Below are 12,157 nucleotides of genomic sequence, written 5' to 3' on the forward strand. Positions count from 1 at the left end.
TGGAAGCTTTCATCTTAGAAGACACTCTTACACAACACGAATGCCAAAGAATCCATGCTTCATTCATACATAAAATTTCAGTCCATCAAACAGATGGTTGATCATTCTCCATACTGTGATAATTACCAGTGTTAGCTATTTGCTTTCTACTTTGTAAGGGAAGACACTGGGCTCCAGCAACGGTGAGTTGCACGTGTAAGTTCAACACATCCTGCAGGGTCTTGTTCTCTGGGCTCACTTTTGTAGCTCTCAGCATCTGACTGTAGCCCAAGAACAGTTATAGACAGAGCCTGCACTCTGTGTGAGAGAAGAGGCCAGAGAAGTCCCTCCTCTGCAGAGACGCTAATGGCCCATTAGGACTCCACGATCTGGCAGCTTCTTTCCTTGCTCATGATTACAATTAGTTAGCCGCCTTGGTCTGACCCTGGGAAAACCTGTCAGGTGTTGTTCTGCCCTATACAGCAGTCATTTTGCCGCCAGAGAGAAAACGTCTGTTTTTTTTTTTTTTCCCTCTGAATTCATCAAGGGGAGGTTGTTCTTTCTAATGGGTTTAGAATCTGAACTTTCATAAAAGGCTCCTTATCTCCCTGGCTTTCTCATATGTCTTCATCTGTTCTATTGACTCCCTTTGATGGAATATACCAGGAGGCTCTGCAAAGTGCTTTTTAATACTTTAGTAAACAGTTTGAGAGAGAAACCTCGTTACAGATAAACCGAGAAGTGAAGTTGGACAGCCCATTTATCTTCCTCAAGATGAAATAAGGGCTATTGTTCAATTAGGCTAAAATACCATCTCTCGTGTTTCCTTCCTAACGTCTTGTTTGGGAGCAGGGGTGGGGGAAGTGAGTGGCAGGATGTTTAAGCGTCTGAAATATCGCCCGGGAATGTGCAACAGAATGTGACCTGTGAGGGAGGGCCCTGGGCCCAACAGCTGCTCCTGCAGAAGTTGCTAGATGCTCAGTTCTGATGCTCTCCTAAAACTGGTATGTCAAGTGTGTGGCTGTCTGATTCACCCCGCTCCATCTTTCAAATTCCCTTTCTTGAAGAATAAATCTCTCTCCTGCCGTAAAAGTTTATTGATGTGCATCACTCCAGGGCAGCAAACACAGAGACAACAGTAGGGGGCCAAGGCAGGACCAGTGTCGGCAGGAAACCCAGATGGGAGCCGCCCCTTTGTCATCCCAAAGATGAACCCTCGGCAATGCAGAGTGAGGACTGATCTCTCCACCCACCCATCCACCCATCCTTGAATTCGAATTGAAAAGTGAGATCATTGTCTGGGTGGACATCCGCATGCTTATCTGTACTGAAAAATGAAGTCAGACTTTCTGACAGAAAGTAAGTCTGGTTTTGATGACTGGTTTACAATGAGAAATGGGTTTGCCAAGTTTATAGTTGATATCCTGTATAAATAGAATATCTAAGCCTACATTTAGAAAACATTCCAAGCCAATAGAAACTATGAACTATGTCGAAAAGTAGACTTAGAGTGAGCAGTTTAGATGTACATTAAAATTCTGCACAGCACACATGGCTTAGTTTGAAACATAAACTTGGAGTGTGCAAAACATTTTGAAGGCAGCTGTTCCAGGGTCTGTAAGTGATAGGCTGGACGGAAGCAGCCTGAGGACACGTTTTGAAGTGAAAGGACGAGCTTAGTGCTGAAGAAGACAGGATTGGTTAATTGAAAAGAAACCAGGCAAAGGCTACCTGCTCCAGTGTCAAGAGCATGTACAGGAACTTTCAGGTTGTCCCAGCACTGACAGCAGCACCTGCAAAAGTTTAAGGTCGTACCTGCAGGTCCACTGTCATTGGCAGCGTGTTACCAGCCTCATCTTGGAACGAGAAGAAGTAGAATGTCAAGGGCATTAACTTTGTCATCCGTCTAAGCCTGGCAAGAGTTAACATTCAGTTTGTTCAGAAGTTAAGGCAGGACAGTTGAATAGGTGATGAGAAAGTTGAAAGGTTTTTGGAACTCCGGGATGCAATCTGGATTTAATCCACCTCTCTCAGAGTTTCTAGGCAGAATATGTTGCTCTTCCTTTGAGTTCCTATGAAATGATTTCCATTCTTTAACTATAGGATGTCTCCTATGCCGTGAGAACTCAGAAAAAAATTCGTTATTCAGTAACACTAGACCTAGAATTGCCACAAACAGAAGGATTTACCCGTTCTCCTCTCTCCAGTTCTGGTTTCTGGCCTCTTGGCTGTAAGCCCTCTGCTTTTCTTCTGAGTCGGGCAGCCTTACCCCACCCCCACCCGCCATGTCCACATCTAATCTACCCTGAGAGCAGGGCAGCTTTCCACTGCAGAGGCATTTTGCAGATATTCTTAAGGCTAAGAATTTGAGATGGGGAAACCGTTCCAGACTGTCCAGGATCCAGTCTAACCATGTGCGTCTTCTGAAATGGAACCAGAGATGGCGACATGGGAAGGGCTCAACACACTCTAGCGGGTTTAGATGCCGGCAGAGAGGATGCCGACGATGCAGGCATAAAGCCATGGAGAGAGGCAACAGTTTCTCTTTCAGAACTTTTGGCAATGAACACAGCCCTGCTAGGCCTTGGCGTTAGCCTAGCAAGAGTCAGGTTAGACTTCCGACTTCCCCAATGACCAGGCATTTTGTATTTTTTAAGGGACCAAGTTTATGGCCACTTGTTACAGAGAGAGAGGAAACCCAACACACTGCCCTGCTCCTGTGGAACACTCCTCACTCTGTCTCTGTGTGTGTCTTGTTTCTTCACCCTCCCAGTCTGACTGCTTTCTGGTCCTGCTGACACGCTTGTTTTCAAAGCTCAGCCCCAGTCCCACTCCGTGCTGGCGGGGACCCTCCTCTAGCCCCTTGTGCTCCGCTCGCATTTCCAGCCTGGCGTGGGCTCTCAGTTCCACGGATTGCCACCATCTCCTTAGGTGATTCCCAGCATGCCATCTGTGTGACTCACATATGAATGGCATGCAGAGGTGACAAACCACTGTCGGGAAGCAGAGAGCCGTGTGACCATTGCAGCTGCTGGAGGACATTTGCGACATCAGTCCGACAACAGCAACATTTGATCCAGTTATTGTCTCTGTACCTGTCTGTCCTGGCTGTGAAGTACTTGGCCATGCACACTGCTGCCTGCACACCAGCGCCTCTTCTTGGTTTCTTGGGTTATAGAACCCCGATTTTCTTTTTCTGTTACCTGGGGTTCTGCACCCTTCCCTGCTAGGGGTGGATAGATCTTATGGGTCTAAGTTAATTATGGCAGTCCCATTCCCCTTCTTAGTGGTTGGTTTAGAAATGACCAGAGGAAGATGAGCTAGAAGGCTCTTTATAGGACGATATGGCAGAAGCAGGCAGATTTTTTTTTTAAGGTTAAATACAATTCTAAGGGAAGGGAGGGCATTCTTCAGGGCGACAGCCATGCAACGATAAAAGCAGAGGATTTTTTTTTTATGTTAAGTTAGTGAGGTCAGCAAGGATCTTAATTTACTTCTCATGCTTTGCTTAGACAAGATAATGCACTTAGCACTGCTTGGCTGGTCTCGCATGGCATGCTTGGCCGCCTCTCAAAGAGCCTTTGGTTTGGGGAAGGGATAGAACAGGGCGTTCCCAGGCAGCCTTATCAGTACCAGACAGTACTTAGGCTGCAGCCTCGATTGAGCACATCCTCTTTTGTGAGACCTTTAAAAGGCTGGATCTGCTTACAGAGCCATTAGCTGTGGGGTCCCACAGGCCACCTTCCAGGGGCGACTGAGCATCCCTCCTAAGTGCTCACCAGTAGAAGCAGAAGCTTTAGGACTTAACCATTTCCAACCCAGGTAGTCTTGAAGTAATTAAATAAATAGGAAGATACTAGGAATTTGGTGCTAGGGATCTCGGCCTATTGGAGGGACGGACTCACCTAGAGGCTCTGATTTGGGGCACACGGAGAGGTCCTTTGTTCTGCAGGCCCGTTCCTGAGAGCATTTAAGTCACGTCACATGCCACCCCTGCCCACTGCTTGGGCTTGAGGCTTAAGTTTCCAAACTGCCTAGTCACAGAACATTGACTTCCACCCCCACGGCTCCTCTAGGCCCAAAGAAATCTCTAGCACTTGTGTTTATTAAGTAGGTGAATCCAAATAACTTAATAGCAGTAATTTGTGCACAGCCTGACAGATGCCTCTGTGTTTCCCTTGGAATTTTAAAAATACCCCAAAGTGCCCCTGTGAGTTCACTATCAAATGCTTAGCATGGGCTCATCCTCGTGGGCTTGAGGCATAGAAAGCGCTATTACAGCACAAATGACCCTGAACAGAGATAACTTATCATCGGCCCTGAATGCCAGATGCATCCATCTGGTCTGCTGGAGAGTGGGCTGAGCCTACAGAGATGGGAAGGAGGGAGATTCAGTTCTGGAGGAAGATGAGGTGAAGGCAGGTGTTGAAGTGTGCCAGGAGTGACAGAGACCCGTGAGAGGCAATGGCTGCCTCTGGGAGGAGAAAGAAGGCCTTGAGCTCTGCTGAAGCCCTCACAGCCCTGGAAAGGGAAGGAAGGAGGATGGTGATGCAGTGGTTACTAGATTACCTGTTTTCCTCCTGGTTCGAGGCTGGCAGTGTGTTCACAAGTGTGAGGCACTGCTCTGAATGGCTCACTCGGTCTCCTCTGCTGCTAAAGCATGCCCGTGTTCTTGGAATTCTACAGATAGTTACCGCGCCCTGCCTCTGTCTTTGCTGGGGCTGTCTCACTTCCTCTGTGTACTTCCAGGTCAGGCAGGATGGTCCACCTTCCCAGCTCACTTACCGGTGAATAACCTTGACCAGGCTCTATCCTGGTGCTGCTGACACATGAGAAACAGTTTCTGTTTTTGTGAACTCAGTGCCCCAGTACCTGTCCAGAAAACCTTCTGGTCCTCCTAGTCTCTTTGATTTCATGGCTGGGGTCATATTCAGGTTTGCCATGCCTATTGTGAGAATTCCTTCTCCCAGGAGACATAGAGAACCTCTACTCCTCCTTATGAGGCCCAGCCACAAACAAAAGTACAAGTCCACCAATGTCCACTTTAAATCAGTGATCTAATCACACTTGGCAGCAGCGTTTCTTGGTTCCAGAAAAGGTAAAATCTGAAAGACATGGTGTGTCTGGGAATGGATGAAGTATGATAACCGAGTAGGCATCTACGATGGTTTGGCATTCAGCTAGGCATGATTTACACGTATCGCACTTAACCTGCCTTCTGTACTTACACCTAGTGAGAATTTCTGCAAGACTAAGACATGTTCGGAATTTTGTTGCCTCCCCAATGCATTAATCTCTTAGTGTAAGTTTCTCCAAAAGCAGGATGTACAGGGATGCTGTTATTTGTAAGGTGGTCTGGAGCAGGTGTGCAGAACAGGGAGAAAGCAGAGAGAAGGAAGAAGCTAACCAATGTAAAGAATGAGGTCACCTCTTTGGACTACAGGCTTCAGATGCTGTGGGTACCACTGAGTCCTACACGATGGTTTCCAGAGTAGTCTATCCATAGGGCATTTATCCAGCCTCTCATTTACCTTCAATTAAGAATTATCCCTGGAGATTTTAGTCACTCCCTTTTCCTGGATGAACTGTGTGCAGGTTGACTTCAATTCTACAGAAAGTCAGGAGGTAAGAGAAAGGCATACTCGAGACTCCTTCATGGCCGTAGCCTTGGACGGGAAGAGGGGCCCAAGCCAAGCCTGTGAGAAACCCAGGTGAGTCTGAGACTTCTCAGTGATGAACTGAGATACTGAGGTACATTTCCATCACTTGAAGTACCCAGATTTGTGCAGCAATCCCACATGCAGTGGCCTGAGACCATACAGGTATAGAGACATGCTGGCTGCTAGACCCAGCTTCTCGAGGCTCTAGCCTCATAACAGGTATCTGAGCCAGAAGCATCCAGCCAAGCTCTTAGTACATAGTCACTCTGGGAGCTAATTGCTCTTTGAAGACACCGAATTTTGGCTTAAATTTCTTTGCAGATCCTATGCCTGTCTCTCAAGTCAGTCCTAACCATAGACACACAATCATTACGTCCTTGTGACATTGGGTAGTGGAGCCCAGGCCATCAGGGTGGTCCTCAGACTCCCACTCCAGGTGAGTGCACATCTCCTCCAATGAGGGGCCCCAGGCCATCAGGGTGGTCCTCAGATCACACTCCGGGCAAGTGCTTATTATCTTTCATCCCACAAATGTTCGTTAATGCCTGCTCTACACGTGGGGCTGTGCTAGCACTAAGTGAAGCTTACCTCACACCCACTGATCTCAGGGAGCACAGCCTGATGGGAGACACCAACATGAGACATATAATCAGATTGTGATGAAAGAGTTGGGTGCATTTAGGAAAAAATGAACAGAAAGGGCAGGCAGCAATTTGATGGGAGGAGAGTCAGGGCAGGTAGCCTGAGGATGCAATGTGTAGGTTTAGACTTGGCTAGAAAAGGAAGCAACTTTAGCGCAGCCTTGACGCTAGGAAGAACTTTCTAGGTGGAATCTCACCCGTCCTTGCTCTGAGCAGTAGGTGTGATCTGGGGCTGTCCTGCCTGCCTTTTCATCTTGTCTCAACTAGAGCTATTAGGGCCAGCTCTTCTCGTGGTGCCGCTGGAAGCCTCAGAGGCCTAGCTTAAAGGTGTTGACATTACTAGAAGACTGCTTCTCATTCTGTGGTCATGCCTCAGGGATTGGCCATGGAACACTGAGTTCTAAATGGGATCTTTACCCAGCCCCTTCCCTCAAGGCTGGGGGACCTATGTGGAAGAGTAGGGGGGTCTGTAAGAAGGGGTGGGTAAATCCCAGCACAAGAAGGGGAAGGGACACAAAGTCCCTCCCCTCATCGAGAAGCTGTCATTGATACCTGTTGTGGGAGCGAAAGTCAGTTTTCTCCAGTGGAGTGACCCTGGGTATTTCAAGCACACTTAGGGTGGGCCCCATGCTTAAGAGGAGATGGACAAGACGTTTTACGTGCGCTTTTTGATATTCTTTGTCTTTTTCTTTTTAGCTTTTTTTTTTTTTTTTTTTTTTTTTGAGAGAGAGAAAGAACATGATGTTGAATGGGTGGAGAGGTGAGAAGGATTGTGGAAGGGGAAATAATATAATCAAACACAATTGTGTGAGGTTTGTATTCTAAAAATGGAGAAACGACGAGATGTTGCCCATGTGCTGTAAGTCTGGTCTCGAGCATTGCGGTAAGGAGAGATGCTGGTGCGTTTCAGACGTGGGTCATGACTGACCAGTGGAAAGACTTAACGCTGCTGCTGAGCAGTTTCAGGGGTTCTGTTAAAGCAACACAAAACAAACTAACGTACTCAACATTTCACTGTACAAAGGAAGTCGCATGGATGAGCCTATATTCAACAGGTAGGGGAGGATACTTTGATGGAGATGGGGAAGGGCACGCTAAGAGTCCCTTCAGGGGAAACCTAGGATGTCTGTTGAACACAGCACATCCTCAGCTATTCGAACTGTTACCCAGGGGCCCACGTTTTACGCATGTCTACTGCCTTTCTACAGTATACCTGCCCAACTCTTCCCCACCCTACCACCCGGGTTGTGCCCCTTCACCCCCTTCTAACTGTGCCTGCTGGTTCTTGTCAGGGCTCTCCTTACCCAGCTCTCCATTCCTGTCCGCCTCATTCCACAGCACCCGGCTCTTACCGCGGCCTGTCTCCACCTGTGACAAGACAGCTGGATGAAAATGCAGGGATCTGGCAAAACTCGTTCTATGGGCAAAAAGTAAAATCATTTAGGCTAATTAAAACACTGAAGCGTAATTGAATTGGAACAGGGATATAGAGCTCACTTATCTTATTGGGATGTCATGAGAACTACCTAGTCAGTATTCATGGTCTGAGCACAAAAGAAAAATTGCTATTGATTTACATATAATCTCTCTGTTGCATCTTCCAAATGCCCCTGGAGCTTCTATACATCAGCGGAGGATGAAACCCAATGTCAGGCCTAGGGTCCATCTATCTTGGATCTATTTAAAGCAGAGAAGCCGAGCAAAGAATAATGCCGGTGCCGGCAAAGAGAACAGTGCTTCTCTGCTGTGGGACGGGAAGGAGTGACATCTGCCTCTGGAGCTAGACTCATAAAGAACCACACTTTAGTTTGCAAACGCCATTGCGGCCACAGAGTGTGGGCCATTAGATTTTTTTATTATGAGCACCCTCAAAGGGCATCTGTTTTAGCTCCTCTGGTTTCCTTGTTGTTCTTTGTTTTGTTTTTAGCCCCCATCTCCCACACAAATTAGAGACGACCTCACGGTAAATTCTGGATTGCTTAGGGAGGCAACTGCTCCCTCCCATTTCTCTACCTCTTACCCTCAGCTTCTAAGTATAGTAAAGCCGAAACGAGAGGAAGGCTGGGTCCATTTGGTATGTGTCTCATTGGTGATCCTGGTGAAAGGGCTGTCAGCGGAGGTGAGAGCTTCCACTGGAAGGTTCTTCCCCCCATCTTGCAACAGTGATGTCAGCTTAGAAGAGTTTTCCTCTGGCTTTGGCCTTGTTTCCAGAGTCCAAGGGAATGGTAGTTAGAGTGATGATAGGCACAGGAAGACACGCACAGGGGGAAGGTGCCAGGCATCTCATTTCGTTGCCACAAGTAGGCTGCAGGTGGGGATTTGTATAACCCTTGATTATCCAGATGTCATGTAACTCACCATCGGTCCTGCCAGGGGAGCACTGAGCACTCCTGTGCTCTGAACCCTTTCTCTTCTGAAAGTACAGAAGCTCATGTATAGAGCACTATTCTTCGCCATTTGAAGGGAACAGAGGGATGCTCCAGCCAGATTGTTTAGACAGCATGGCACGGATACAGAAATCGAGAATGGCCGAGGCTAGACACCTTGGAGTTGTAAGTCAGTGCAAACTGACTGATGTCATGTGTCTGGGGGGACCCAAAAGCAAGCAGCAATGTAGTCTACTCTAAATTCCTTCCCGGCAAAGCGCTACTTTTGTATGATTCTGTCTAAATATGACCTTGAGGTCAGAAGGGTGTGAATCACTTTTTGCCTTTGCTAGACTCTGTAGGGCTGTGTGCGTTTTCTCTACCTGTGTGCCCGCCTGCATGCATGCCTGTGCCCACCCGTGAGTCCATTCATGCTGGCACCTGTGTGCCTGGACGCCTGTCAGCATCTGCCTGCCCAGCAGCCCGTACTGGTGAACAAAGTACATCTTTCCTGTCTACTCGCATTCTCTGTGACCTCCAAGGGTCCCCTGACCCTCCTTCCTTCGTGATGTGTGGTTTTGAACCTCAGTCAACCTTTATGGAGCTCCATGTAGCCCCCTTGGCAGCTCTCATTTGAGGGATTCCCAGTGTGCACTATGGGAGTTGACTACACAGCAGGGCACCCCAGACTCAGGTCTTCCCCACTCTAGTTAGTAAAGCAGTGTAACTGTTCATCACACTGGCTCAGGGTACAAAAGCCTGGACGCTGTTCCTGCTTCTGTCACTTATTATTTCTGGGAGGATGGAAAGTCACTTAACTCTTCTGTAGGCTTTTTTTCCCTTTGTGTGATTGTGTATGCAAGTGCATGTGAGAGCCAGAGGGCAGCCTGGGTGCCATCCCTTAGGAGCTGACAGCTATTTTGATACAGGCTCTTTCAGTGATCTGGCCCTTACCAAGCATGTAGGCTTGCCGGCAACTAGCCAAGGGACTCACTTGCTTCTGCCTCGCACCGGTTTTTTGTTTGCTTGTTTTGTTTGCCCATGTGACAATGGGGACCTGAGCTCAGGCCCTCATGCTCTCAAGGTGAAAGCTCTCCTAATGGAGCTCTATACCTCGAGCTCCCTGCCCCGACTCAGTTGCTTGAGCTTCATATTATAGTGGCCACCTAGAGCTGCCGGGAGGTTTGGATGCAACACTGCATGTGGAATGCTGTCACGTGTTTGTTAAGTGGCCACTAAATACCATCTATCCCAATCCCCTGGGCTCTCATGAGCAGCTCCAAACCCATGTTTGAACAGATCACCCTGGCTAAACCCCCTGGATCACAAAACAACTCAAAAAGACGTGAATGTGAGAAGGGGATTTGTAGAAAGGAACAGGGATAGGAGGGAGGTAGACACGGGGGGGGGGCAGTCATCAGAATGACCTGTGTGCACGGGTGAAATTGCCAAAAGCAATGCAGGAGAAAAAATAGGCGGGGCTGCTAGGCAGAGAATAAATGGGAGGAAAAATCTGGGAGGAGGATCTAGGAGCAAGGAAAGGGGGAGGCCATCAATGACTAGCCACTAGCTACAAAACCAACAATGGAGGAAGAAAGGTATATAAAATACTGAAAGATAAAAGCCCAACAGCAGAAGATAAACCAGATAATTTTAGAAAAGCTGGCTAGAAACAAGCCAAGCTAAGGCTGGGCATTTATAAGTAGTAAGACTCCGTGTGGTTCTTTTCGGAGCTGGGTGGCGGGCCCCCAAAGGAGCCAAGAGTAAAGAGCCAAAAGAGTTCAAAATAATAAACCAACTACATATATGCTATGTGTTCTTGTATGGGACGTGTGCCACAATGACTGTGTGGAGCTCAGAGAGCTTGACCTTCACTTTGGGACAAGGTCTCTTGTTAGCTGCTGCAGGCCCATGAGTACATGGGGAATGTCTTGTCTTCACCTCCCACAGAAACACTGGGATTGCAGACGATTGCTACCACATTTGGGTCTGAGTGATTCTGGGGATTCAAACCTGGGTCCTCAGGCTTGCACAGACATTTCCCTGGCCCTATCCAATTACTTTTTTATCAGCAAGAAAAAGAATGCTACTAGATAACTCAGGAAAAGTGTTGACTAGCAACTTGATTTCCTCCAACAACACTAAAATCACCTTCTACACTCACTAATTTATTTATTTATGTATTATTTATGGTTTTTCAAGACAGGGTTTCTCTGTAGCTTTGGATCCTGTCCTGGAACTAACTCTTGTAGACCTGGTTGGCCTTGAACTCACAGAGATCCTCCTGCCTCTGCCTCCTGAGTGCGAGTGCAGGCGCCACCAGCGGCCAGCTCCTACTCTCTTTTTTAGAACACTATGAGGCTACTGGTGTTGTTTTACCAACTTTCAGCCCACTCCCAGGTTCACTGCCAGTGACCACAGGACATTTTGAGGTAATCAGGGCAGGAATGTGAGATGGGCGGAACGTCCCTCCCCACTAGCTGGAAGAAGGGAGGAATGGTCTGTGGACATACACAAGTTTCCCTGGGGATGTGCAGATGAAGGGACTCTTCCAATCACTGACAAGTGCAGGCTCAGTCATTGTGGTTCAGGGAGTAATGGAAATCACTTGTGCTTGCTTATCTGTAGTCCCAGTTTGGTGAAAACCTCAATGTGCAGTCAAGTAAACTGGATTCCACTAGTGAAGGCAACTCCAGCTTCTGAGTTCTGCCTTAATTAATGTACTTAATGCCCATGTACTCTCCATGTGCTTCTGAGGGGCTGTTTCATGAGCAACAGCAGGCTGCCACATGTGAATGGCCAATCTGAAGTTTGATCACGCTTGTGTCCTAGAAATCTTCAGATTTGCCATTAGCAAAGTGCAACTGAACAGATTCTTGAATTTAACTTTTCCCTGCTAAGTGGTGTTGTCCACCTAACACTTGAAGAAGAGAGGACCATGCAGATGCCATAATGAAGGAGAGTGGAAAGAGGGGCAGAGGAGAAAGGAAAGATTTAGGTAATTTTACACAGAACAGCTTATCAACAGAAATAGCTCAATCCCAACACCTGAGGTGACTGATCCTAAATTTGAAGTGCAGATGTAACCAGCAAAGTCCATTCTATAATAAATTGTTTGCAATGTGTAAGTTAGTGATGAGCATGTAAAATAAGCGAGTCACTGGGAATGTGGATTGTGGGGTTTATTCTTTTAAAAGTAAGTATGCTTTGACTGTATATATTTGAAAAAGTCTGTTTCTCAAGCCAAATACACAGAGTAGCACCTAGACAGAATCAGTAGCCCTTTTATGTAAATTGGAAGACTATAAGGATTTATGGGTATACTGGCTACTTGGGGATACAAAGTCCTTGTTCTTGAGGTTCGGCAAAGTTTACAATTTATTGAAGTGTGTGCCACAATGGTGTGTGTGTGTATGCATATAATTTTGCCAGAGGGAATCTAGAACATCTTAATAAAGCATTGAGTTTACTCTTGACAAATGCGGTTTTCAAGGGGAGACAGCTAAAAAGT

The sequence above is a fragment of the Chionomys nivalis genome, chromosome 18 (assembly GCF_950005125.1).
Source record: "Chionomys nivalis chromosome 18, mChiNiv1.1, whole genome shotgun sequence".
Classification (NCBI taxonomy): Eukaryota; Metazoa; Chordata; class Mammalia; order Rodentia; family Cricetidae; genus Chionomys; species Chionomys nivalis.